Consider the following 26845-nt stretch of genomic DNA (forward strand, 5'->3'; position numbering starts at 1 on the left):
GTGACATTAAGTAAGCCTTTTGTATAGTTACCTGACTAGAAGTGTGTAATTCTTTGCTAGCACTGAATATTTCTTACTCTACCAGGAAGGTGATGTTTCTGCACAGTTTTAATGCACTTATTTATACATTAGAGATGTTTATTAAATTTTTGATAAACAAAAATAAAATTAGTTTCATTAAACCTGTACTTACAAAATGAACATAAAACACACAAACACATCCAAAACAAAAGATTGCTCCAGCAATTGATAGCAAGGAGTCAATTACATTGATTTTCACTTTCATGATTTCAGATCAATTTCCAACGTTCCTTTTTTTTTTGTTTTTCTTAATTTAATCTTAGTTACTAGGTAGACACAGCCTTAAATTATAATTCTTCCATTTAAAGGATTCATGACATTTTAGCAATTGAGATGCCTGAATTAGCAAAGTGTAATTGCAGATTTTAGGATTAATTCTAGAGTTTAAAAGCTAAACTTAAGCATGGATCGGTGTTTCCCACTAACTAGTGACACTCTTTTGCCATTCAGTTTTCCAACTGATGGAGAGTGACTATTGCAGATAATGTTTCTGCATTTAAACCCATAAGAATTATTGTGAAAGCAAGCGGAACTCATGAGAGACCAGGGGGTTGGAGTGAAAGAACCCTTGCAGTGAAAGGAATCAAGGATTGTCTTTAGAACCCATGCTACCTGAGCAACCAGGTCAAAAAAGCTTCCTCTAATGAAGATCCATCCATTACCATGACATGCAAGCTCTGGCTGTAGATCACTTTCATGGTCTCCAAAGAAGCTGAGCAGTTATCAGTAACATTCAAAAATCCACTGGAAAGTCATTCATTTCACTTTATGGTCCTAATTAGCCATTTGTATAGTTCTATAATTAAATATGTTCCTTTCTCATCAAGTTTTTCACTTTAGTAATGATACCACTGTGCCACAAACAGGCCCCATGCTGCTGGGTTTGGGACTTATTCATAGCATTTAATTGGTCACCCAGTGGTTAGCCAATAACCCCTTCTATGGGAAGCAACACTCTGAATGCTGTTAATGGGCTGGAGGCACAGTGATTGCCTCCTGGTACCCAGCAGTACTGGGAATAAAGCAATTTCCTCCACTGTGTTGTGTGCCCAATAGCTAATCCTTTCCACTCCTGAAATGCACACTATTTGGTTATAAGTATTTGTGCTGGCTTACTTACCGCTGGGTTGTTAATAGGCAGTGATTCTTCAATGCTCCTTCAGTGAAGTTACAGTCTGCTTGCTGACTGCTAATTAAAACAAGTTTGCTCTCTAAGACTGCGACTAAAAGGTAGCAAGGTCATCTTATTTAATGCAATAACCTTTTATTTAACAATGTTGATACACTAGTCATATGTGCACATTTTGCAAACTGGCAAGTCTATTATTGTTTGCTTCAAAAGGCAAAATTGAGCTGCTGACTAGTCTGCTTTCCTTTGAAGTAGAATTGCTAAAAATCCCCAGTTCAAGCCTCTGTTACACAGTTGAAACACAAGGCTTGCTGCAGGATTCTATTTACGGTATTTGGGCTTCTGAAAACAAATAGAAAAAAGTCATCTGTACTAACCACAAATGCCTAAGCTATTAAAGTAATACTTGGATTCTATTCTCATGTGTTTTGTTTTAATTATAGTTTGACATATGAAAGGGCATTATAGAGTCTATAACTTAGAAAGTAAAACAATCAGTAGATGGCACTTCCTAACCGCCTGCTTGGTGTAAATACACATGATGAAGTCTCAGAAATGGGATTCTGGACAATAAAATAAAAATTAGAGTGACCTGTAATAGAGACAATCATATTTTGGCTTGTATAATGCCCAGATATTTTAATGTCATGTCTCATAAAGATCTGGGGAAAAATCTAATTTGCTAAATTTTTGATGTGCATTTCTTCCTTAACTTTCCTGAGATTTACCTCCAATGATGACAAAAAAAGCAACGTAATATACTTTGTAAGACAGCATGGTACTTCTTCCTACCTTAGGCACTTTTCAGAGAGCCAAGAATGTCAAACTTAATTATTCAGTGGCCTCAAAGTTTTCCTAACTCCAACATTATTATTCTAGAAAATATAGTTCTATCTTTCAACCATAAAAAATTAGAAACAATTGAAAAATTCTCCATTCACAACAGAAAGAGAAGAGACATTTTAAAGACAAAATGTTGTAGCTGTGAAAAAAGCAATGTTGTCTCCTGGGGCAAGGTGACATCACAAGCTGTTTGTCTCTAGTGTGTAAAGCAAATACATTTTAGAGGGTTTTAATATCAAGAATTTAAATGCCATTTGGGAGCTACTGTCCTATGTTATATGACCTACAAAATCTGTTCATATGTAGCTGTAATTATGTACATACAGGTGCATACGGTCAACAATTTTTTGTAGTGATAAATCAGTACTATTTCCCTCTTGCTCCTGAAAACTAAACGAAAGACTCGGATATATATTTAAGTCACACAATAATTCTAAATGGCCACTGATTTTTGCATGATGAGTTTGTTTTCTGAAATTTTACTTAATTCATTTGCTAGTTTTAAAAACAGTTTTTGATGTATGTTGAGTCCATAGGGTTTTCTACGTATAAGATTATGACCTTTGTGAACAGAGATAACTTTATTTCTTCCTTTCCATTGGGAGGATTTCTATTTCTTTTTCTTGCCTAATTGCTCTGGCTGGGACATTCAGTACTCTGTTGAATGGAAATGGTGAAAGGGGCCATACTTGCCTTCCTTCTGATCTTAGAGGAAGGGCTTTTAGTGTTTCACAGTTGAGTATGATATTGACTCTCAGCTTTTCATATATGCCCCTTGCCATGTTGAGGTAATTTTCTTCTGTTCCTAGTTTGTTGAGTGTTTTCATCATGAAACGATGTTGGATTGTGTCAAATACTTTTTATGCATCTACTGAGGTGGATCATACACTGTTATTCTTCATTCTGTTCATGTATTGTATCACATTTATTGATTTGCCTATGTTGAACCATCTTTGAGTCCCAATGATGAATCTCACTTGGCTATAGTATGTAATCCTTTTAATGTGCTTCTGAATTCAGTTTGCTAGTATTTGTTATGAATTTTTTCATCTATGTTCATGTTCATCAGGGATATTACCCTGTAGTTTTTTTAATTTTTTTATTTTTGTTTATTTTTCTTCGTAGTGTTTTAAGTGTATCAGGGCAATACTGGCCTCAGAAATGAGAAAATGAGTTTGGAAGTATTCCCTCCTCAAATTTTTGGAAGAGTTTGAAAAGACTGGTGCTAGTTTTTCTTTAAATGTTTGGCAGAATTCACCAGTGAAGCCATCTGGTTCTGGGGTTTACTTTGTTGGGAGGTTTTGACTACTGATTCAGTCTCCTTACTATCATTGGTCTGTTCAGATTTTCTATTTCTTATAATTCTGTACACTAACAACAAACTATCTGAAAAAAATAAGAAAATAATCTCATTTCAAATAACATCAAAATGAATAAAATATGTAGGAATAAACTTAACTATGTAGGTAAAGCAGTTGTTCACTAAAAACTGCAAAATACTGATGAAATAAAATAAATTTAAAAAGACAAAAATAAACAGAAAGACATCCATGTTCATGGATTAGAAGACACTACTGTTAAAATGTATATACTACCCAAAAGCATCTAAAGATTCAGTGCAATTCTTACCAAATTTTCAATAAAAATTTTTACAAAAATAGAAAAAAACACCATAAAATTCATATGAAACCACAAAGGACCCTGGAAAATCAAAAATAACCTTAAGAAGGTGGCCGGGCCCAGTGATTCATGCCTGTAATCCCAGCACTTTGGGAGTCAGGGGTTCGAGACCAACCTGGCCAACATGGCAAAACCCTGTCTCTACTAAAAATACAAAAATTAGCCAGGCGTGGTGGCAGCACCTGTAATCCCAGTTACTCTGAGGCTGAGGCAGGACAATTGCTTGAATCTGGGAGGCAGAGGTTACAGTGAGCAGAGATTGCGCCACTATACTCCAGCCTCAGTGACAAAGCTAGGCTCTGCCTCAAAATAAATAAATAAATAAGTAAACAAACAAACAAATAAATAATAAAAAGAATCTTAAGGAAGAATAAAGAAGTTGGAAGTGTCACACTTGCTGATTTCAAAGTATAAACGTAGCTCATTTTATTGTGCTTCACTTTATTGCCCTTTTCAGATACTGCTTTATTTTATTTTATTTTATTTTATTTACAAATTGAAGGTCTGTGGCAACTCTGCATTTGCTCACTTCATGCCTTCATTTTGGTAATTTTAGCGACATTTCAAACTTTTCCATTATTATTATAATATATGTTATGGTTATCTGTAATCAGTGATCTTTGATGTTACTATTGAAATTGTTTTGGTTTGCCATGAACTGTGTTTATTCAGAATAACTGTGTTATTCAGAAGACCTAGCTAAGATAATTGATGAAGATACACAAAATAAACAATAGATTTTCAGTAGAGATGAAAAGAAGATGCTATCTAGCACTTTTGTAGCTAGAAAGGAGAAATCAATGCTTTGCTTCAAAGTTTCAAAGGACAGTCTGCCTGTCCTGTTAGGGGATAATGCAGCTAGTGACTTTGAGTTCAAGCCAATGCTTATTCACCATTCTAAAAGTCCTAGAATGCTTAAAAATTATGCTAAATCTACTCTGTCTGTATTCTATAAATGCCACAAAATGACAGCTAGTTGGAAGCACACCTGTTTACAACATAGGTTACTAAATATTTTAAGCCCTCTGTTGAGACTTACTGCTCAGAGAAAAAATATTTCTTTCAAACTATTACTGCTTATTGACAATGCACCTAAACACCCAGGAGTTCTAAAGGAGATGTACAAGTGGATTAATGTTGTTTTCTGGGAAAGATTTTCTTTTTCCTCTATTTACGAAGCTGAGTTGAGTGGGAAATAGCATTTTTGGCTGGCATTCTTTTTAAGAAGGCTAAAAATAGGCCCCTAATATCTTCTGGCTTATAAGATTTCTGCTGAGAAGTCTGCTGTTAGTCTGATGGGATTCTCCTTATAGGTAATTTGCCCTTATTCTCTAACTACTTTTAAGATTTTTTTCCTTTTGGGTTGACCTTGGATAATCTGTTGATTACACATCATGGGGACAGTTGTGTTGTTATAGTTTCTTGCAGGTGTTCTCTGAATTTCTTGTATTTGGATGTGGACCTCTATAGCAAGATTAGGAAAATTTTCCTGAATTATTCCCTCAAATATGTTTTTCAAGTTTCTTACCTTTTCTCTTTATCTCTCAAGAATGCCAATAAATTTGGTCATTTTACATAATCCCATATTCTTCAAAGGCTTTGTTAATTTCTTTAAATACTTTTTTCTTTATATTTGTCTGACTGCGTTAATTTGAAAGACTGGTCTTTGGGCTCTGAAATTTTTTCTTGTGCTTGATCTCGCCTATTGTGAATGCTTACAATTGTATTTTGAAATTCCTTTAGTAAATTTTTTAATTCTAGAAATTTTATTTTAAAAAAAATATGACTATCTTATCTTTCATATTTCTATATTATTTTTGTTTTTTAAATTGAATTTCAATTTTCTCTTGGATCTTGTTGAGTTTCCTCAAAATCAATATGCTGAGTTCTTTACTTGTCATTCCAGACACTTCAATGTATGTAGGATTCACTGCTAGAAAGTTGATATGATCCCTTGAAAGTGTCACAACACTGGCTTTTCAAACTGCTGGAGTTCTTATGCTAATTCCTCCTCATCTGAGGTAGCTCTCACTTCTTATTTTTTAATTCACATCATTTGGATGAAGTTTTTAAGTTTTAAATTCTTTTTTCCTTGAGAGTATGTCTGTGGTATATGTTGCGTAAGATTGTTTTGCTTCATTTTGGGTTACTGTTCAGGAGGCCAAGGCTCTATATGGGCTCCTTGGTTGTGGATAGCTTTTGAAATTCCTTTAGTGGTGAATATTTTAATGGTAAATTCCTTTAGTGGTGAAATTCCTGTAGTTGTGAATTCATTTAGCCATCTGGTGGCTGTCTCAGATGTTGCTTGTTGGAGTGATGTATTAGATGTATGAGCCAACACACTATTTCCTGCAGAGCTGAGGGTGTCAAGGTCTCAGAAAGTTGATCTCATGGAATAGGACTAAGCCAATTGAGTAGTAGGTTTTTAATTTGACAGTGCAGTTCAGGCTGCAGTCTATTAGACAATGCTTAAGAGTAAGAGCTGACAGGTAGGCTATTGCTAAGTGCAAGCACCTCCCTGATGAGAGTGGTGGGAAGAGACTGTGTTGGGGTGCACTGAGGTCTTGTGGAAAGGGTGGAGGGTTCACCAACTCCTTATGCTGATTTGGGAAAAACATAATCTACTTCCCTATCATGCCCCTGTCAGAGGGCTCATGACCTTCAGTTTAAGGATTTTGTCCTTTGGTTCCCAACTGCAGTGTGGCTGTGGGTTGTAGATACGTCTTTCTGATGGCTACCATTAAAAATGGGGCTTGGGGCATAGCCTCTTCTCCCTCTCTAGGGAAGGAATTTCCACAGTATCTTCTTCATTGCCAGGCACTGTCGCTTTGTGTAGGGAAGGGTAGCTTGGCCCCCATCCCCGTTATGAAAGCCCCAGAAGTCAGGGTTCACTTGGTGGGTAGAGGGGAGCAGCCGTGATAAGTGTGAAAAATGCTTTCTCCCAGCGCACTCTCATTGGCTCCCAATGAGAAGAACTGCTGCTGCATCTGCAGCAGTGTACAGGGAGGTTGCTGGGGGATGGGAGGTGACCCCATCTTCATGTCTTTTCCTGGGTCGATGCTGCTCCTTCAGCAATTACCCTGTGCCTGCATCTCCTTTGTCCTAAGAGTGACTTTGGTGGGCTGTGCTTCTCCTTCCCTTAAAGGTGGTCCATACTGAGGTTTAGATCTCCAGGGCTCTCCAGGTGGCCACTGGTCCCCCATGCTTAACAAAGTCAGGGCAGGTTGTGGGAGTATGCAGGGAATGCGGTGGTATAGTGACTCAAGGGCAACAAACCCCCAAGCAGGGTCGTATCTTACCACGGGCATAATCAGTGTGACACCAATAATCTCAGTTCAGTCAGAGAGACATGCAGGGACATCTATGTGAGTTGGCCACTCAGGTAACTGTCCCCAGGAAGTTCCCAAATTCTCACTGATGGCATTACCTGGATTGCCAGGACAGAGGAGCTCCCCAAGAGTTTCACTATCAGCAGATTGTCAGAAGGGTGAGGGGAGCAGAGAAGCACTTTCACCTGCCATTTCCATGGGGCTTCAAATTCCTTGGGGTCGGTCTCTGCCAGGTTCCTGCTGATTTTCTTTTCTGTGCCCCAGCTTCTCTCTGTGCGCACTCTGACAAAGCACAGCTCTCTTCCTTCAGTTTTCTGTTCAGAACTTGTCCATTTCCTAGTAATTTTGATCTTCTTTCTCAGGAGAACTGACATCCGATGTCCCTAGCCAGCCATCTTGAAAACCCCATGTTGGCTTAATTTTCTTTTTATGTCTGCTAATACAACATCCATTCTATAGCCTATGGATCAAGAGTAATTTCAGCTTTCAAGTCTTATTAAGAAATAAAAATTTTAAGGATATAGCTGCCATAGATAATGATTCCTTTAATAAATCTGGGAAAAGTAAATTGAAAGCTTTCTGGAAAAGATTCACCATTCTCAATGTCATGGGAAGAGGTCAAAATATCAACATGTACATGAGTTTGGACAAAGTTGATTTCAGCCTTCATGGATGACTTCGACAGCCTTCATGGATGACTTCATGGATGACTTAGACATCCGTGAAGGAAGTAACTTCACGTGTGGTGGAAATAGCAAGATAACTGGAATTAGAAGTAGAGACTGAAGATGTACCTAAATTGCTGCAATCTCATAATAAAACTATAATGGGTTAGGGGTTGCTTTTATGGATGAACAAAGAAAGTGGTCTCTTTGAAATGTAATATATTCCTGGTGAAGATTCTATCAACATTGTTGAAATGACAACAAAGAATTTACAATATTATGTAAACTTAGTTGATAAGGCAGCTGCACGGTTTGAGAGGATAGACCCCAATTTTGATAGAAGATCTGCTGTGGGTGAAATGCTATTAAACAGCATCACATAGTACAGATAAATCTTTCAAGAAAGGAAGATTTAATCAATGCAACGCAAGAAATGTACTGTTGTTGTAGTTTAAGAAATTGCCACAGTCACTTCATCTTTCGGCAACTCCCACCCTGATACGTCAGCAGCTGTCAGCATAAAGGCAAGACGCTGTATTAACAAAAAGATTATGATTCGTTGAAGACTTAGATGATCATTAGCTGATATGGTTTGGCTCTGTCCCCATCCAAATCTCATCGTAAATTGTAGTTCTCATAAACCCCACATGTTGTGGGAGGGACTCAATGTGAAGAAATTGAATCATGTGAGCAGTTGCTGTTCTCATGATAGTGAGTTCCCATGAGATCTGATGGTTGCACAAGGGGCTTTTCCCTCTTTGCTCAGCACTTCCCTTTCCTACTGCCCCTTTCTTCCCCTTTGCCTTCCATTATGATTGTTAAGTTTCCTGAGGCTTTCCCAGCCATTGCATAAAGACAGGTACATAAACCAATGAAACAAAGGAACTGTGAATCAATTAAAACTCTTTTCTTAATAAATTACCTGGTCTCATGTATTTTCTTCATAGCAGCATGAGAACGGACTGGATACAGTAAATTGGTACCAAGGGAGTGGCATGCTGATATAAGGATATCTAAAAATGTGGAAGCAACTTTGTAACTGGGTAACAGGCAGAGGTTGGAACACTTTGGAGGGCTCGGAAGAAGACAGGAAAATGTGGGAAAGTTTGGAACTCCCTAGAAACTTGGAGGGCTCAGAAGACAGGAAGATATGGGAAGTTTGGAACTTCCTAGAGACTTGTTGAATGGCTTTGACCAAAATGCTGATAGTGATATAGACAATGAAGTCCAGGCTGAAGTAGTCTCATATGGAGAAAAGGAACTTGTTGGGAACTGGACCAAAGGTGACTCTCGTCGTGCTTTAACCAAGAGACTGGTGGCATTTTGCCTCTGCCCTAGGAATGGCTATGGAACGTTGAACTTGAGAGAGATGATTTAGGGTATCTGGGGGAAGAAATTTACAAACAGCAAAGCATTCAAGAGGTGACAGAACATAAATTTGAAAAATTTGCAGCCAGATGATGCAGTAGAAAAGAAAAACCCATTTTCTAGGAAAAAATTCAAGATAGTTGTAGAAATTTGCGTAAGTAACAAGGAGCCAAATGTTAATCACCAAGACAATGGGAATAATGTCTCCAGGGCATGTCAGAGACCTTCACAGCAGCCCCTCCCATCACAGGCCTGGAGGCCTAGAAAGGAAAAATGGTTTCTTGGGCAGGCCTAGGGCGCCCCTGCTCTATGTAGCCTTAGGACATGGTGCCCTGCATCCCAGCTGCTTCAGCTCCAGCTGTGCTGAAAGGAACCAAAGTACAGTTCATGCCGTGGCTTCAGAGGTTGCAAGCCCCAAGCCTTGGCAGCTTCCATGTGGTGTTGAGCCTCTGGGAACACAGAAGTCAAGAACTGATGTTCGGGCACCTCCGCCTACATTTCAGAGGATATATGGAAAGGCCTGGATGCCCAGGCAGAAGTTTTCTGAAGGGAAAGGAACATAGTGGAGAACCTCTTCTAGGGCAGTGCAGAAGGTAAATATGGGGTTGGAGCCCCCACATAGTGTTCCCTCTGGGACACTGCCTAGTAGAGCTGGGTGAAGAAGGCCATGATCCTCCAGACAGATACCAGAATGGTAGATCCAGCAACAGCTTGCACCATGTGAAAAAGCAACAGACACTCAATTGCAGCCCATGAAAGCAACCTGCAGCAGGGCTGTACCTGCAAAGTCACAGGGGTGGAGCTGCCAAAGGCCATGGGAACCCACCTCTTGCATTGGCGTGACCTGCATGTGAGAAATAGAGTCAAAGATCATTTTGGAACTTTGAGGTTTAATGAATGCCCTACTGAATTTTGAACTTGCATGGGGGCTATTTCCCTTTCATTTTGACTAATGTATCCCATTTGGAATGGGTCTATTTACCCAATGCCTATAACTTTATTGTGTTTAGAAAGTAACTAGCTTGCTTTTGATTATACAGACTCATAGGCAGAAGGAGCTTGCCTTGTCTCAGATGAAACTTTAGACATGGACTTTCGGGTTAATGCTGGAATGAGTTAAGACTTTGGAGGGAACTGTTGGGAAGGTGTGATTTCATTTCAAAATGTGAGTACAGGGGCCAAGGGTGGAATAATATGGTTTGGCTGGCTGTGTCTCCAGCCAAATATTATCTTGAATTGTAGTTTCCATAATCCTCACATGTTGTGAGAGGTACGCAGTGTGAGGTAATTGAATCATGGGGGAGGTTTTCCCCATGCTATTCTCATGATAATGAGTGAGTTCTCATGAGATCTGATGGTGTTATATGGGGCTTTTCCCTTTTTGCTCAACATTTCTCCTTTCTGCCACCCTGTGAAGAAGGTGCCTTTCTTCCCCTTCACCTTTTGTCATGATTGTAAGTTTCCTGAGGCCGTCCCAGCCATGTGAAAGTATGAGTCAATTAAACCTCTTTTCTTTATAAATTACTCAGTCTCGGTTATTTCTTCATAGCAGCATGAGAAAAGACTAATACATTAGCAATTTTTTAGCAATAAAGTATTTTTAAATTAAGGTATGTTCTTTGTTTCTTACACATAGTGAACACTAAGTACACCACAGTAGAGTGTAAGCATCACTTTTATGTCTACCAAACAACAACAACAACAAAATGTATGTGTGTCTCTATTGCAATGTTTGCTCTATTGAGGTAATCTGGAATTGAAACCACAATATCTCTGAGGTATGTCTGTGTGTTACAAGGCTACAATAATTAAAGCAGTATGTGGTACTTGCTATAGACTGAATATTTGTCTCTGTCCAAATTTCTGTGTTGAAATAATAACCCCCAGAGTGATTATATTGCAAAATGGGGTCTTCAGGAAGTAATTAAATAACAAGGATGGAACCCTCATAAATGGCCTTAGTGGCCTTATTTTATTTTAAAAAAGAAAGCTCTCTAGTTCTTTTCTGCCATGTGAGGACACAGTGAGAAGATGACTGTCTATGATCCATTAAGCAGATCCTCGCCAACAACAAATCACCAGTACATTGATCTTCGTTTTCCCAGTCTCCAGAACTATGAGGAATGAATGTTGATTGTTAAAACCACCAAGTCTATGGTATTTTTGTTATAAAAGCCTGAACAGACTGATAAAGAACTGGCATAAAGACAGGTATATAAACCAATGAAACAGAATAGAGGGCCTGGGAAATAAACCCATGCATATACCATTAACTGATTTTTGACACAAGAGCCAATTATACACAATGGAGGAATGAAAGTTTCTTCAAAAAATGATGATGAAAAAAATAAAGACTCATGTACAAAAGAATGAAATTGAACTCTTATTTTACATCATACACAAAAATTAACCCAAAATGGATATTGAGGACTTAAATATAAGACCTAAAACTGTAAAAACCATAGAACAGAGTATAGGAGGAACACCTTATGACACTGATTTTTGGCAATGATTTCTTGGATATGACACCAAAAGCACATGTGACAAAAGCAATAATAGACAGGTGGGACTATATCAAGCTAAAATGGTTCTGTTCTACAAAGCCAATCAACAGAATGAAAAGGCAACATATTGAATGGGCAAAAATATTTAGAAACCATATACCTGATAAGAGGTTAATATCCAAAATATATGAAGAAATCCTGCAACTTAATAGCAAAAAAAAAAAAAAAAAAAAAAGTCTGACTGAAAAGTGGGAAAATACTTGCAAGGGCGTTTCTCCAAAGATGACATATAAGTGGCCAACACATGTATGAAAAGATACTCAACATCATCAGTGGAAAGCAAATTGAAGGAACAAAGGGATAGCATCTCAAACCTGTTGAGATGTCCACTATTAAATAAAAAAGAAAATACAATGTTGGTGAAGATGTGGGGAAATTAGAACCCCTGTACACTGCTGGAAATGTAAAATGGTGCAGCCTTTATGGCAAACGGTATGGAGATGTTCCTCTGAAACTTAAAAGTAAAATGACCATATGATCCAGCAATGACAATTCTGGGCATATATCCAAAAGAACTGAAATTAGGATCTTCAATAAATGTCTGCACTTCCTTGTTTATTCCAGTATTATTCACAATAACCAACAGATGAAAACAGCTTAAATGTTCAATGACAGATGAGCAGACCTACTGTGCCACCACCACCACTGGCATTAGTGTGTGCACTGATGCTAGCACCCCCATCGCTGCCCCACCTATGTATAGGCAACCAGCCATACCACTGCAGCTGTTGGTGAAACTGCCATTGCAAAATTATAATTGAGACAGTGAAAGAGTTCTAACCTAACCCAACTCCATCTTGCTTCTAACCTCCAAGTTTTCCTTGTTCATTCCTAGGCATAGGATGAACTAACTTTGGGAGGAACTTACAGTTTAGCTTTGAAACAAAGATGATAACAGCCCTTTCCGCAAACAAACCCCCCTTCTGCCTGGGGACTAGACTCCTTTTGCAGGACTAACAAATTAGCCACAATATCAGGAATCATGGTTTAGGAGTCATGCAACTGGAGGCTGCAAGAATCTAAACCTCTCCAAATTGCTCCTGGGGATAATATTACAATTGTAAAATCCCAAATCAGTGCTTGAGATATTTCGTAGACCCTGTTCTTGATGGATCAGTTGGCACCATCCAGATGGATAAACTGGCTCATCTGGTCTTGCGGCCCCCACCCAGGAACTAACTCAGCACAAGAGGATAGCTTTGTCTCCTTATGATTTAATCTCCAACCCAACCAATTAGCACTCCTGACTCACTGTCCCCCTACCCACCAAGTTATCCTTAAAAGACCCTCCTACCATCTGGGAAGTGAGGGGCACCTCTACCTGACTGCTGCACCGTCTGGGAAGTGAGGAACACCTCTGCCCGGTTGCCCACCATCTGGGAAGTGAGGAGCACCTCTGCCTGGCCACTGTGCAACCCTCCAAGTGTGAAGTGATAGCCTTGTGTGTGATCTTTCTGCCCTCCTCAAGTTTGCTTTTTTGACATTAAAATTTACTTTTTAACTAAAAACAAAAACAACAACAAAAAACTCTGATCCCTGAATTGTCAGGGAGACTGATTAGAGTAATAATATACAATTCTGTTCTCCTGCACAGCTGGCTCTGCATGAATTACTCTTTCTCTATTATAATTCCCCTGCCTTGATAACTTGGCTCTGTCTATGCAGCAGCCATGGTGAACCCACTGGGCAGTTACACTGGCAAACATGAGTGAGCATGGATATTGCCACTATCACCCAAACAAAGTGTTTTGGCTGGCAACAAAGTGTTTTGGCTGGGTATTGGAGGAAGTGGACCAGGAACATCTCAGGCCCTCTAGTGCAGCGGGTTTCTAATCTCAAGGGGCCAGAGAACAAAGCCAGGGGCTCAGTACCAGCCCCCAAGAGTTAGAGCATGCAGCCTAGGAGTGCTAAGCTAAACCTTGGTTCCCTGAAATCTTCTGGAATCAAAGCTAGTTGACCAAACCCACTTTAATTCACAATCAAACCACCAAAGGGCATCAAAGGATACAAAAGCAAAAAAACCCCATCCATGAACAGTAACTTCAGAGATTAAAGGAACGTCAGCCCACATAGATGAGCAATAACCAGTGCAAGAACTCTGGCAAATGAAAAAGTCAGTGTGTCTTCTCAGCGGCAAACAACTGCACTAGTTTCTCAGCAATGATTATTAACCAGACTGAAATAGCTGAAATGGCAGACATGAAATTCAGAATATGGATAAGAATGAAGATCATTGAAATTCAGGAGAAAGTTGAAGCCCAATTCAAGAAATCTAAGGAATACATGGAACAGTATAGGAGCTGAAAGATGAAATGACTACTTTAAGAAAGAACCAAACTGATCTAACGGAGCTGAAAAGGACACTACAAGAACTTCATAATACAATGGCAAGCTTTAGCAGCATAATAGCCCAAGCTAAGGAAATAATTTCACAGCTTGAAGACTAGTTCTCTGAATTAGCTTAGTCAGACAAAAATGAAGAAAAAAAAGTAAACAAAACCTCAGAGAAATATGGTATTATGTAAACAAACAAATCTACAACTCAGTGGCATCCTTGAAAAAGAGGGAGAGAAAGTAAGCATCTTGGAAAACATGTTAGAGAATATCATCCACAAAAATTTCCCTAACATCACTAGAGAAGCCAACATTCAAATTCAGGAAATTCAGTGAATCCCTGCAAGATACTATACATGATGACCATCCCTAAGACACATAGTCATCAGATTCTCCAGGGTAAAAATGAAATTAAAAGTATTAAAGGCAGCTAGAAAGAAGGGGTAGGTTACCTACAAAGAGAACCCCAGTAAGCTAACAGTGGACCTTTTAGTAGAAATCCTATAAGCCAGAAGAGATTGGGGGCCTATATTCAGCATTCTTAAAAGAAAGAAACTCCAACCAAAAATTTCATATCCACCCAATCCAAGCTTTGTAAACAAAGGAGAAATAAGATCCTTTTCAGACACGCAAATGCTAAAGAAATTGATTACCACCAGACATGCCTTAAAAGAAGTCATTAAGGGAGTGCTAAATATACAAATGACAGCTTGTAGCCAGTCATAACACAAACACACTTAACCACATAAACCATTGACACCATAAAGCAATTACACAATCAAATTTACATAATAACCAGCTAACAACACAATGACGGGATCAAATCTGCACATATCAATATATACACTGAATATAAACAGACTAAATGTCCCAATTATAAGGCACAGAGTGGCAAGTTGGATGAAGATGCAAGACCCAACTGTATGCTGTCTTCAAGAGACCCATCTCACATGCAATGGCACCAACAAGCTCAAAGTAAAGGATAGAGAAAAATCTACCAAGCAAATGGAATGCTATTTTAGTTTCAGACAAAAGAGGCATTAAACCAACAATGATCAAAAAAGACAGAAGGGCATTCCATAATTATAAATAGTTCAAGTCAACAAGAAGACTTACCTGTTCTAAATATACATGCACCCAACACGGGAGCACCCATATTTATAAAATAAATTCTTAGAGGCCTATGAAGAAAATAACCCCACAAATAGCGAGAGACTTCAACACCCACTGACATTATGAGACAGGTCATCAAGGCAGAAAACTAACGAAGATATTCAGGACTGGAACTCGACACTTGACCATTTGGACCTAGCAGGCATCTACAGAACTCTCCACCCACAAACAACAGAATATACATTCTTCTAATCTGCATATGACACATAGTCTAAAATTGACCACATAATTAGCTATAAAACAATTCTGAGAAAACATTAAAAACATGAAACCATACCAACCACACTCTCAGACTATGGTGCAATAAAAATAGTAATCAATACTAAGAAGAGCAATCAAAATCATACAACTATATGGAAATTAAATAACCTGCTCCTGAATTAATTTGGGTAAATAATGAAATTAAAGCAGAAATAAAAAAATTCTTCGAAACTAATGAGAACAAAGATACAATATACTAGACTTTCTGGGACATAGCATGTTAAGAGGAAAGTTAACAGTGCTAAATGCCCATATCAAAAAGTTAGAAAGATCTCAAATTAACAATCCTAATATCAGACCTTGAAGAACTAGAAAGACAAGAGGGAAACAACCTTAAAGCTAGCAGAAGACAAGAAATAACCAAACTAAGGGCTGAATTGAATGAAATTGAGACTTAAAAAGCCATAGGAAAGATCAACAAATTCAGAAACTGGTTTGTTGAAAGAATAAATAAGATAGGTAGACCACTATTAGACTAGACGAATAAAGAAAAAAAGAGAAGAGCCAAACAAGCATTATCAGAAATGACCCAGGGTACATTACTACTGACCTCACAGAAATACAAGAAACTCACAGAGGTTATTATGAACACCTCTACATTACTACTACAAAAACCCAAACATCACCAAGCATAAGAGAAATGCAGATTAAAACCATGATGAGATACCATCTCATACTAGTCAGAATGGCTATTGCTAAAAAGTCAAAAAATAACAGATGTTGGTAAGGATTAGAGAAAAGGAAATGCCTATACACTGCTGGTGGGAATGTAAATTAGTTCAGCCACTGTGGAAAGCAGTTTGGCTAATTCTCAAAAAACTTAAAACGAAACTACCATACCCTGAGCAATCTCATTATAGGGTATATACTCAAAGGAATATAAATCATTCTACCATAAACACACATGCACACATATGCTCTTCTCTGCACTATTCAGAAGAGCAAAGACGTGGATTCAACCTACATGCCCATCAACAGTAGACTGGATAAAGAAAATATGGTACATGTATACCATGGAATATTACACAGCCATAAAAAAGAATGAGATCATGTCCTTTGCAGCAACATGGATGTAGCTGGAGGCCTTTATATAAAGTGAACTAACACAGGAACAGAAAAACAAATTCCACATGTTCTCAGTTATAAGTGGGAGGTAAACATTGAGTACTTGTGGACACAAAGATGGGAACAACAGACACCAGGACCCACTTGAGGGAGGAAGGCAGGAGGATGGGAAGGATAAAAAACCTACCTATTGAGTACTATGCTTATTACCTTGGTGATGAAAAAATTTGTACACCAAACCCCCACAACATGCACTTTACTTCTATAACAAATCTGCACATGTACCCCTCAAACTAAAGTAAAAGTTTTAAAAAATAATGATTTCTACATTCTAAAAATACACACCTTTAAAATGAAAATGAACCGAAACTTGGGTTTGCCTCTTTCTCTCCCCGCACCTCCCCGCCGTCTCCATTCTATAGTCCAGGTGGCCTCCCATGCCTGCCTGTGGACATTTCTGCTTGCACATCCAAGCTCGAACATATTGCTTGCACACAGTGTCCCTATGGCTACCTCTCTGGCCAAGGTACACATTCTGACAGCAGGGTCTTCCATCAAAGAGACAGACAAAGAAATACACATAAACCTTTTGAATGTGAGGCCACTTTTGCCTGTATCTAAAAGAGATACTGAATCTCCTCTTTTTCACTTCTTAATATAAATTTATTCTGAATTTTAAAATGCGGTTAAAATAATAAAAAGTAAAGCCTGTATGACTTTAAAATATCAGCGAAACCTTTAAGTTTCTTCTTAAATGTAAATGCACATAAAAAGAGAAACATAAAGAAGAAAGACAATGAATAAAGAAAATGTGGTATATACATACAGTGGAATATTATTCAACCATAAAAAGGTAGTAAATCATCCCATTTGCAACAACATGAGTGAACCTCGAAAACATTATGCCAAGTGAAATGAATACACCACAAAATGACAAATATTACATGTATCTAAAATGGTTAAATTCAGAAACAGAAAGTAAAATGGTGGTTCCTAAAGGCTCTGGGGAGAAGGAAATGGGGATTTGCTGTTTGAGTACAAACTTCAATAATACAAGACGAATAAGTTCTAGAGATGTGCTGTACAATTTTGTTTTGTAGTTGATGATACCTTACTGTACACTTAAAAATTTGTTAAAACAATCCTTCATATATTAAAGGTAGATTCTCTTCTTAAATTTATGCTCAAAGGAAAGGACTTGAAATTCTTCTTCACTGGTTGCTTTTTCCTTCTATATATCTTTAGCTTAAAAATGCTATTTCAGTATGCACTTACAGTTTAGACAAAAATGTTGATTCAAGTCTAAGAAAATACTACAGGATTTGCATGATGTAGCTTGAAATTTTCTTCAACTTTTTTGTAACTGTGAAATGTAAACCATATATATTACAGTATTTAAAAACTTTACATTGTATTCTAATATACTAAAGCCCATTAACATTTAATATGTATTATTAAATCAATGAAAGTTTTTACTTTAAACTCAACATTGCTTTTAATTATAAATTCATCTGCTAAAGCAATAAACAACTTCAAAACTTTTTGGGGGAAAGACCGTTGGTATAAAATAAAAAAAAAATCCTATTAATAAAAGAAAATAAGTTCCTAAAAAGATAAAGAAAAAAGTTTAAATAATTTAAACTATAGTGTAATAAATTATGTCCTAATTCAGCTAATAAATCATCTTTATTTGTCCTGTTTCATGATACTTATTCAGAACATTCATTGAGTTAAAAGCAAATTATAATTTGTTTAAATTCAATGAATGTACACATTCACACATCTATATGTACCCACCCACACATCTTTATTGATAGTGACTCATTGATAGTGAGAAAATAATGGCAAAATACTTCTAAGTTGAAAATCTGTTTCTCCGATTAACAAGTTACCTAACCTTGGGCATGTTATTTTCCATCTTTGTTCTTTGTTTCTTCTTCCAGAAAATATTAGTACATCTATATTACAAATAAATTAAAAAATAAAAATAAATATTCATTACCTTTATTTTTGAAATATTATCTATATTCATTTCCATATGCCATATGTGTATGTGTATAACATATATACATACATATACTGTATACATACTTTGACTTTTCTAACTTATTTGTGATTAGGATAATTCTAAAATTATAATTTATTTAACATTGAAAACAGTCGAATGTAGAGATAAAGAGCAGAAGCTGCAGCCAGGCTTCCTGGTTCTGTCACTCACTGTCTGTGTCACACTGGAAAGTTTCCTTATCTTTCCAACAGAGGGAATCATAATATCTACTTCACAGACTTACTGAGAGGACTAAGTGAGGTAATGTACAAAGTGCTTATAATAGTGTCTGGGACATTACGAAAACCCAATAAACACTGGCTATTATTATCATCATTATATGAAAAATCTTATTTGGTTCTTGCCACAATACTTGATATACACTGGCAAAAAGATGAATAAACATCATTTCTGTCCGCATGGGTTTAAAAATCTTCTGAGGTTGTTAAATTAGAGTAAATGAACAAGCAAACAAATAAATTGTTACAGTTGGGATCAATGTTAAATGAGAAATAAATTATATGCTGTAATTTAGAATAATAGGAGAATATCTCTATCTGCTGTATTCAGGAACAGTCTTTCTAAGATCTAAATGGTGAGGACCCAGCCATGGGCAAAGAGCAGAGAGAATATTGGAGGAAAAAAAAGTCTTGTGTTTGAGTAGGTGAGATGGAAAGCATGAGAGTTGTTGTCAGAGAACGAGATACTTGGAACGAAAGTTTGGAGGGCTTATAGAGTCAATAATGGATATTATTTAAAGCGTAAGCATAGGAGTACATTACAGTGGTGGAGTGAAGACAAATATATTTGGAGATAAGGATTATAAGATCAAACCGGGAAAGAGCGTCAGATGATTTAGAGACACAAATGAAGTCACTGAGCATGAGCGATATACAGGCATAGGGAAAACCTGAAGTAAAACTGTTGATAAATGAAAAGGATTCAGATGATTGGAGAAGGTCAGACTACAATAGAAACTAGAAGCTGTATAGGTAGACACTGTGAGGCTTAGAGAAACAAGGGGTTTTTCAGGAGGAATGGGTGAGAAATGACCGGAGGTCGGCACTAGGGAGCAGAGAGGAGCCCTGTCTCCTTCCACAGGCTCTAGGCCAAATGGGGTGTTAGAAGTGGTACCTTTTACTTGAGATGGCTCCAGAACAAAATATGTTCTCTAGTTTTGGGTTACAAAGTGGCCGGGCACGGTGGCTCATGCCTGTAATCCCAGCACTTTGGGAGGCTGAGACGGGCAGATCACGAGGTCGGAAGATCTAGACCATCCTGACTAACATGGTGAAACCCCGTCTCTACTAAAAAAAATACAAAAAACTAGCGGGGAGAGGTGGCGGGCGCCTGTAGTCCCAGCTACTCGGGAGGCTGAGGCAGGCGAATGGCGGGAACCCGGGAGGCAGAGCTTGCAGTGAGCCGAGATGGCGCCACCGCACTCCAGCCTGGGCGACAGAGCGAGACTCCGTCTCAAAAAAAAAAAAAAAAAAAAAGATAACAAAGTGATGTGAATCTTTTCAATACATGGAGATTGAGGATATAAAAGAGATTGGTGATGGCATAGAAGATGCTAGAGGCAAAGTAATAGAATGTCTTGCAAGGCAAGCATGGCAGATTGTCATATGGCAAGCCACAGTGAATCATGTCCTTGTATAATCCCCTCTTCCTGAGTGCAAGTGGAAACTGTTATTTATTTCTAACAATAAAATATGGTTAAGGTGATGGGATGTCACTCCCATGCCTATGTTACATTGTTACATATGCTATAATTTAGAATAGGAGGATCTCTCTATCTGCTATATTCAGGAACAGTCTTTTTAAATAAGATCTAAATGGTGAGGAACCAGCCAGTCTATAAGAAGACTCTGCCTCAGCAAACTGCAATGAGAGAGTCAATGGCTGGTCTTGAAGGAGTAGACTGCCATATTGTAAACTGCCTACAGAGAGGATCGCACGACAGGGAATTGTGGGTGACTTCTGGGACCTGAGGGCAGCCTCCAGAAACAAACCAGGAAGAATCCAGATCCCTAAGGCATACATCTAACAACAAGGAAATTAATTTTGTTAGTGACCCAAATGAACTTGGTTTTTTTCCCTAGGTGAGTCTCTAGATAAGAACTCAACCTGGCTGACATCCTGATTGCAGCCTGGTGAGAACCAGGGCAGAGAATCCATAAAAACTGCCCAGACCTTTGTCCCACAGAAACTGTGGGATAATAAATGTGTTTTGTTTTAAGTCACTAGATTTGTGATTGCTTATTCAGCAACAGAAAATTAATATAGCAAGAGAGAGAAGAGCAGTTGGATCAGACCAGAGAAGGTATATACACTATTGGAATGACACATAATAAGCATAAACTCTTGACCAAATCTGAGTTTTGGTTGAATTAATTCCAGCAGTTTCTTAGAGGAGAGTGGACCCTTCTTTGTAGGATTGTGATCATATATATTGAGCTCAAAGGAATGGTGACTTTAGTGAGGTTGTTCTTGGGTTGAGTTAGCTATCCCTTCGTGCTAGAAAAGATGCTACGGTTGCTTTAATTCTTCAAAGGCTGATTTTATCTGAGATCTGAGATAGCCTTGTAAGAGAAGGTAAACAGACCACAGGGCAGATCTAAGATCTCATAGTAGAATTGTTCTTCTAATTTTAAACATAATAAAACAGATCTTGTCAAAGCTCACATTGCTAATAAGATGCAGACCTTGGATTTGAACCTCAGCCCTGTGACAAGAGATTTCATGTACTTAACTGCTCTGAGATAAGCATCTGCAATGAGTGGTGGATACTGGACTGGATCAGAATGGGTGCTAGGTACAGAGTACCGTAAAGTAGAATCAGCTTCACCAGGATATGGGCTTACTTCCAGCACACAGATAAGGAAGAGAGGGAAGAGCAATGTACAATGTGTGAAAGAAACAAATTTGTAAGCCCAACCAGAGGAAAAACGTTTCAGATATGCTGAGCTTGGATTCAGCTATAGGAGCCATTTGAAGTTCAAGTTATCTACAGCAACTGGGAACTAGAATAAGGATAAGTAGAAGGAAAAGAAGCTGAAGAGAAATAAAAGAAATAAGGGCTAAAAAGGAAAAGGAGGAAGAGGAGTATATTTATAATTTGGAATGGATAAAAGAAGGGAGTAAGAAACCAAGTGGAAAAATAGTTAAGAAAAAAATATTTGGCTATTCCATAACAACCTTAAGAAGACAAAAGAAGAGCAAATAATTAAGAACAATAGAATTTGAAATTTCTTACGTGAGGACAAGCTGTTTCCCAACAAGACATTATGTTGTAGGATTCCTGATTCTGGTGAAAAAATAAATCAAAAGGATATATTTGAGTTTATTCAAATATCAGCAGTTAGGGATCTCGAGCTGGGTTTCAGGTCAGCAGAAAGACTGGCATCATTTGGTGATTGCATAGGAAGCCAAAAAACAAAACAAAACAAAACAAAAAAACCCCCACAAAACTGCTTGAAAAACTTGGAGATACTTCTACTTCACAGGCTAAATGGTCTGTAAATTTTATCCAGAAATGGCCTGGTTCTGAAAGATGCTGTTGTGAGTTTATAGTTCCAGGAATAGACTTATTGGGTTTTAAAAGATAGTAATAAACCAGAGAGACACCCAAGGGAAAAGAGAATCTAAAACTACTCGCAGAAGTTTTTCATTTATGGTCAGATAAAGTTATGATTGAAATCTGAGACACTCAAAAGGATCCGGGGTATTCCATAAGAAAATTTAAGAAATAACGTATATATAATATGTCATCGGGGGTAGTGTTCTGGATATGAAGAGATAAGATAAAAAAAAATTTAACTTGACAAGATATCTCACTTTTAGAACTCTATTCTACATAAAGAAAGAAAATAATATATTTACTTATTGAGCACCTTACACACTTAAAAGCATTCAGCAGATTTTTAAAAAATTTATTCATGTATTTATTCATTTATTCACAATTTAAAATGTATTGTTTTTAATGCTTCCTGGTGGATTCAGTTGCCCAAGGCATGAATAGATTTAATATTTTGCTGAGGTATACAGTTTAACCATATTCACCTCCAGGCTGCTGTGTGGAGACTTATAGACTAGGAAACAAATACTCCTATTTGGCTGCCCATAAGTGTAAACTTTAAAATGACTTAGCAGTTGGTTATTATTCTTGCCACTATAACACTTCAATTTTTGAGATAAAATCCCATTTCCTTGTATATATTTGCTTTAGAAAAACAGAAAGTCAACTTCTAGTGTAAAGAGAGGATTCATAGACTTGTGCAATCCAATAGGTCTTTTGACACAGGCCTTGAGAAAACGATGAGTTTACTGACAAAAGGCACTGCAGTGTTTCTAAGAGAAGTAGCTACTTAATTATTTGAGCATAGGGAAGGGCTCCATTCAACATGTTCAGAGAAGTCAGAGAGAGCTTCACAGAGGAGCTAACACGTTGAGCTGAGATGTGAGGGTTGAGTAGATTAGAGAGATGTCTCCTTTTCTGGGAGTGCATTCTTGCCCTGTCTCTGTTCGTGTATGAAATGTCTAGGCTGGCACAGACATAGTGGTGATTGAAAGTTACGGGCAAACATGAGACATTTCAGGTCAGGTGCGCTGGCTCATCCCTTTAATCCCAGCCCTTTGGGAGGCAGAGGCGGGAGCATCGCTTGAGCCCGGGAGTTCAAGACCACCCTGCGCACACAGTGAGATACCATATCTACAAAAAAATGAAATAAACAGCTGGGTGTGGTTGTGTGCACTTGTAGTCCCAGCTACTTGAGAGGCTGTGGCCAGAGAATTCCTTGAGCCCAGGAGTTTGAGACTGTCATGAACCATGATTGTGTCACTGTACTCCAGCCCAGGAAGCAGAGTGAGACCCTGTCTTTTAAGGAATAAAAAGGTATCTCAGAGGTGAAAATGAAAGGTTTTGATGATTGGGGCAGTTGAAAGTGAAAATGTCTAAGAGAACACTGTAGTTTTAAGGTTGAGCAATTAGTTCAATAGGGATATAGGAGGCAAAGGCATGGGGAACACAGGAGGGAAGACAATTGGATGGAAGGCCAATACGTTTAAAATGAAGATCATGCTAATACTTAACCTCATAGATCTGTTATGAGCATTAAGTGAGTTAATAAATATGAAGTGTATAGAACAATGCCTGTATGTTGTCATCATTTAATAAACATTAACAGACATTATTAAGAGAAATAGTAGGTAAATTTTTATATAACAAATTGATAGACTGTCATAATAAAAAATTATTCACACTAAAAAAAGTACAAAATGATATAAAAAATAAAAGTGTACTACTGAATTGAGTAATCACATATTATATAAAATATTGAATTGAAAATGGTTAAGCTGGTGGAACTAAGAGAAATTCGTTTTTATGTTAAAATGTTTGTCTAGACATAATAGAAGTTGACTTTTTCTATAAGTTTTGAGGTGAAAATGGGGCATTATGTGCACATTGCTCATAACCATCATAAAAGGGATGCTAAATTAGAGAAAAAAGAAGGTAAAAATTGAGTTCATAATCTCAGTTCAGTGAAATTTCCTGTAAGAGTAGAATACAGGAAGACATGGTTTTACAGCGATGGTGATAGGGATAGGATGAAAGAAAGGAGAAAAGCTGGAACGGCAGTGGTCATAGGAACAGGATATGGGGAACACACACAGAAGACAAGGTTTTGAGCTGGGTGTGGTGGTTCATGCCTGTAATCCCAGCACTTTGGAAGGGTGAGGTGGGATAGAATTGCTTGAGGCATGGGCAATATAGAGAAGTTAAAAACCAGCCTGGGCAATATAGAGAGACCCTGTCCTTATGAAAAACAAAAAAATAAATTAGTCAGATGTCTTGGTGTGCATCTATAGTCCCAGTTTCTTGGGAGCTGAGGTAGGCAGATTGCTTGAACTCAGCAGGTCAAGGCTGCGTTGAGCTATGATTATGCTATTACACTCCATCCAGCCTGGGTAACAGAAAGACTTGTCAAAAAAGAGAGAGAGAGACAGAGAGAGAGAGAGAGAGAGAGAACGAAAAGAAAAAGAAGCAAGTCTTTGGCTTGAGAAAATAAAAAAGAAACTTTAAAACTAATGGGAAAAATTGGATAAAGGTCTCTAAACACCAAATGAAGAAGGAAAAGGGCAAATGAGATCAATACAGAATCTTTTATGAAAGGACCAAGAGAAGGAAATAGGTTATGATAATGTCAGTGAAATCATTGAAATCACACAAATATCTGGTCAACATATTGTGAAATCAAAACTGTTAAAGAATACATTGGGAAGAAAGGTTTTTACCTATGGTACACTGTGAAAAATGAAGTTAGAGATATTTTAGCATAACAAATTTAGTTTTGGATAATAGGGAAATATTTATTGCAAGATATAGGACTGAGATTGGGGATGTTACATCAGTCAACAATTGACAAGAGCCACATGAGAGTAGTATTTATACTAATATATATATGTAAGCCAGTTGAAACCTTTAGAGTATATTGGAATGGATAAATTATAGATAAGTCTTTGGAAAGGGTGAAAAATGAAATTTATAACAATCTTAAAAAATGCAAAAAAGGAATGTAAGAAATATAGCAATTTAAATTGATGGTGACATTTTGCATATAACATGAAGGATAATATTAGAAAGAATTTCAGCATTCACAGAAAACATGCAAGAAATAAATATTGTAACTAAAACTTATCTTTGAAACCAAATATTTAAATTGGCATGTAGAAATGCAGATACAAAACCACTTTTTAAAATGTATATATTAACAGTTTTCAGTGTTTAACAAAAAGGGATAGACATACCTCAGCTAATTAAATAAAAGTGAACAGGCAACTTACAGAATGGGAGAATTTTTTTGCAATCTACCCATCTGATAAGGGGCTAATATCCAGTATCTACAAGGAACTCAAACAAATTTACAAGAATAAAACAAACAACCCTACCAAAAAGTGGGCAAAGGATATGAACAGACAATTCTCAAAAGTAGACATTTATGCAGCCAACAGACACATGAAAAAATGCTCATCATCACTGGTCATCAGAGACATGCAAATCAAAACCACAATGAGATAGCATCTCATGCCAATTAGAATGGCGATCATTAAAAAGTCAGGAAACAACAAATGCTGGAGAGGATGTGGAGAAATAGGAATGCTTTTATGTTGTTGGTGGGAGTGTAAATTAGTTCAACCATTGTGGAAGACAGTGTGGCGCTTCCTCAATGATCTAGAACTAGAAATACCATTTGACCCAGCAATCCCATTACTGAGTGTAATCCAGGGGATTATAAGTCATACTACTATAAAAACACATGCACGCATATGTTTATTGCACTACTATTCACAATAGCAAAGACTTGGAACCAACCTAAATGTCCGTCAATGATAGACTGGATTAAGAAAATATGGCACATATATACCATGGAATACTATGCAGCCATAAAAAAGGATGAGTTCATGTCCCTTGCAGGGACATGGATGAAGCTGTAAACCATCATTCTCAGCAAACTATCACAAAGACAGAAAACCAAACACCGCATGTTCTCACTCATATGTGGGAATTGAACAGTGAGAACACCTGGACACAGGGCAAGGAACCATCACACACTGGGGGCTGCCGGGGGTGGGGGAAAGGAGGAGGAATAGTATTAGGAGAAATACCTAATGTAAATGGTGAGTTGATGGATGCAGCAAACCAACATGGCACATGTACACCTATGTATCAAACCTGCACATTGTGCACTTGTACCCTAGAACTTAAAGTATAATTTTAAAAAGTGAGAATAAAGACCACTTTTAAGCCTCCTTTGGCTGATTTTATGATGTTAGATGAAAAGAATCACTCTCAAAGTGGGCAATTTGGTAGTTGTAAAAGAAATACGGTTAAATCCCAGCGAGAATAGAAATAAACAGCATACATAGTGGAGATGGTGAAGGATATGGGAGCCTGCACCTTTCAAAGAGAATGATGAGGACTCATTAACAATGAACAATGGAAGCTTCTCGTAGAAAATTTCAAAGATTTAAAGATCAAATTAAAAATTCCCAGTTGCAAAAGTGTTTATAGGGTGCTTAGATAAAAGTAAAATAAGATAAACGATGGATAATAGTAAAACATAGAAAATTTAATCCTTTCTTTTGTTTTAGAAAGAGAAGGGATGATTATTCGGTATTAGGGGTGGGGGCAGAAATGTCAAGAACAAATCTAAGTATTGGCAACTTAACACGTAGAGGATTTATGAGTAACAAGTAATGGATGTAGACAAGATAAACAAAGAGATTTAAGATGGATTGGAAGGAGA

General features: G+C 37.5%; 1 long non-coding RNA gene across 1 annotated transcript in view; it reads right to left on the minus strand.

Annotated features, from left to right (window-relative positions):
* Positions 1–18450, minus strand: part of LOC105498680 (uncharacterized) — a 45915-nt gene extending 27465 nt beyond the window's left edge. The window contains exons 1-2 of the long non-coding RNA XR_011613038.1: positions 18390–18450; positions 17768–17855 (exon numbers count right to left, since the gene is read on the minus strand). This is a non-coding gene — a long non-coding RNA (uncharacterized lncRNA). The remainder of the gene's footprint in view (positions 1–17767; positions 17856–18389) is intronic.
* Between the last annotated feature and the right edge of the window lie 8395 nt (positions 18451–26845).

The sequence above is a fragment of the Macaca nemestrina genome, chromosome 14 (assembly GCF_043159975.1).
Source record: "Macaca nemestrina isolate mMacNem1 chromosome 14, mMacNem.hap1, whole genome shotgun sequence".
In the NCBI taxonomy this organism is placed as follows: domain Eukaryota; kingdom Metazoa; phylum Chordata; class Mammalia; order Primates; family Cercopithecidae; genus Macaca; species Macaca nemestrina.